A 3,074-nucleotide genomic window follows, 5' to 3' on the forward strand; every position below is an offset into this window, starting at 1 on the left:
CTCTTATCCTAGGGTTTTAAGAGGAGGCTGGACGAACACCTTGCTGGGGTCGTTTGACCCCAGTACTCTTTCCTGCCATGGCAGGGGGTCGGACTTGATGATCTGCTCAGGTCCCTTCTGACCCTACCAACTATGAAACTATGATGTGATGAAAATGGCCGGAAATCCTCAGCCAGTTTGTCTGCAAGCCAGCCCCTCCACACCCAGTTGAGGACATGGGTAAGGATAGGGTCTTTTACAGCCATCCTTGCTATCTGATCAGCCTGAAGAGGGGCTTCTGACATGGATTCCAGCATGAACGGCCCTGGTGGTTGGGGGGGCATGGCTGCGCTGGTGGTGCTGGGAGCATGGCGGGGGGTGGCGGGTGCCGACCTCCTGCAGGCACCGCCAGCAGCATCAGCAGTGGCCAGCAGCGATAGTGGACCACCTGCAGGCACTGCCAACACTGTTGGCTGCGCCTTTTTGCAGGGGTTGCACCGCCACACTCAGGGGGTGCACGTTGCACCCATATGCACACCCTACGCATTGCCCCTGGATTCCAGCATAAGGACTTCTGCTGGTGGAGGAGTAGGATGATCAAGTATCTGTAGTGGTATTTGTAGTGCTCAATGCATTAGCAATTGCAATCATTTTCACAGGCTTGTACATGAGTGTATAGTCATTTGCATTTAGCGTGATGCTCCAGCATTGCATACAGGGAGACAAAATAGGAGGAGTTGGTTTGTCCATAGTAAAAATGCCAAGATGGGGTTTGTGGTCTGTTCAGATTTCGAATTTGTGGCCATAAACGTAACTGTGAAATTTTTTAGCTGCTGCAGTGATTGCCAGTGCTTCTTTATCAATCTTTATGTAGTTCCTCTCAGCTGAAGTCATTGTTCTTGAGTAAAAAGCAATGGATGCATCCATGCCATCAGGTAATGTGTGACTGAGGACAACGCCAACACCAAACGGCGAGGCATCACAAGTAATGGATAGTGGCTTCTACTCATCATAGTGAACAAGGACAGAGTCTGATGTCAGCAACTTCTTGACGCCCTGAAAGGCTTCATTGTGCTGACAAGTCCACTTCCACTGAGCTCCTTTATCTAGTAAATGATGAAGGGACTCTGCTATGGTGGCTTTTGTCTTTCAAGATGTGATAAAAATTGAGAAGCCCTAAGAATGCTTGAAAATCCTGTTTGTATTTTGGTATAGGAGCATCATGTATTGCTTCTACCTTGTCCTCAACTGGGTGAATGCCAGAAGCATCAATCTGATATCCCAGAAAGTTGATACTGGAAGTTCCCAGTTGACTTTTCTCTCTTTTTACTCTGATACCTGCTTTATCAAATCTCTGTAAAACTTCTCTGAGTCTCTCAGTGAGTTTCTCTCTAGACGGCCCCATGATCAACACATCATCAAAGTATGGAACAACCCTGGGAATTCCTGCTAGCATTTTCTCCATGAACCGCTGGAAAATTCCTGATGCCACAAAAATTCCAAACTGGAGGCACTTGACACGGAGCGCTCCCCGGTATGTAACTATTGTTTGGGCCTCAGCAGCCTTGTCATCCACTATCAATTGCTGATAGACTTGAGCAAGGTCAACTTTGACACAAACCTTCCCCCCTGGAAGAACAGACAGTAACTGGTTAATGGCAGGCACCAGGTGTGGGTCCTGCTTAAGTGCTTTATTAACAGTGCACTTGTAATCCCCACAGATGCGAATACTGCTGTTAGGTTTTAAAACAGGAACAATTGGTGTGGCCCAGCTTGTACGTACGATTGGCTCGAGAACCCCTTGTGTGATAAGCCAATCTAATTCTGCATCAATTTTCAGCCGCAGTGCAAAAGGTGCATGCCGAGCCTTCATACAGGGAGAGGCGATAGCAGGATCCATTTTGAACATCATAGGTGGATCAGAGTAAGTTCCTAATTCCTCAGAGAATAGGTGGGGAAACTCCCTTGCAAGGCTTTCCAGACTTTGTGCAGAGACTATGTATGCCTTGAATACTGATTCCCAATGATGAGAACCAATTTCTCCCCAGAAGACTTTTGTGGGACCCCTTACTGACAACGAGGGGTAGACACTGTTTAACAGATCCATACTGGACATCTACACTGCAGCTACTCAAAGCTTCCACAATCTGTCCATTGTATTCACGCAGGTGACACTCAGGTTTCAATAACTTGGGGAGAGGGTGCCGAAACAACTGGAAGAATGTGTTTTCATCTATAAGGGATACTCCTGAACCTGAGTCCACTTCCATTTTGCACTTTCCATTTATTACTACAGTTGCAATCATCTCAGAACCTTGAGTTTCAACAACACCAACATTTTGAATCAAATATAGTTTTTGTACCTCACATTTTGGGGAGGACTCTAACCTGTGCATGGTTTGGGAGTGAATACATTTGCCACTGTCTTTTTGTCTCCCGGAACCGGCTTTGCAGCAGCAAATCCTCTCTATGTGGCCCGTCTTCTTGCAGGTATGACACTCCGCCTTCCTAAACCTGCACTTCCTTCGTCTATGTTGGCTGCCACAACTCAAATATGTCTGTGGATTAATTGGCTTATGTGGTGCTGTTGGTGAGGGTATAATCCGCTGAATTTGCTGGTGGTGATCTGGTTCTTGATCTTTTTTGAGTAAGTGGACATTGCTGGAAAATGCCTGGTGAATTTCTCACATTATGGGATACTGCTTCAGCTGGCAAGGCTTTTTCTTGAGCAGTAGCCACAGTCAAATTTGGTTCAGAGAGCAGGTGACGTTGTGAACCCCACAGATGAGATGGTCGCAAAGCAGCCATCCAGGAGAGCCACAAACTCACAAAATTCAGCAAGGCGATGGAGCTCAGCCAGGTAATCTGCTATTGGCCTTCTGGTCCCATTTAAAAAAAATGAAATCTCTGCAGGGTAACAGATGGCCTTGGGCAAAAATGTGCCTTTAGCAGGGCAATTAGTTCAGCATAAGATGTAGTGTTTGGTAAGGCAGGTTCTGTGAGCAAATGAACATTGGCAAATGTTTTGGCACCACAGACTGTCAGGAGGATCGCGCACTTCTGTTCTGGGTTTTCCACTTTGTTGGCTTCCAGGT

Source organism: Gavialis gangeticus, unplaced genomic scaffold (genome assembly GCF_001723915.1).
Source record: "Gavialis gangeticus isolate Ggan-Ray unplaced genomic scaffold, GavGan_comp1, whole genome shotgun sequence".
Lineage (NCBI taxonomy): Eukaryota > Metazoa > Chordata > Crocodylia > Gavialidae > Gavialis > Gavialis gangeticus.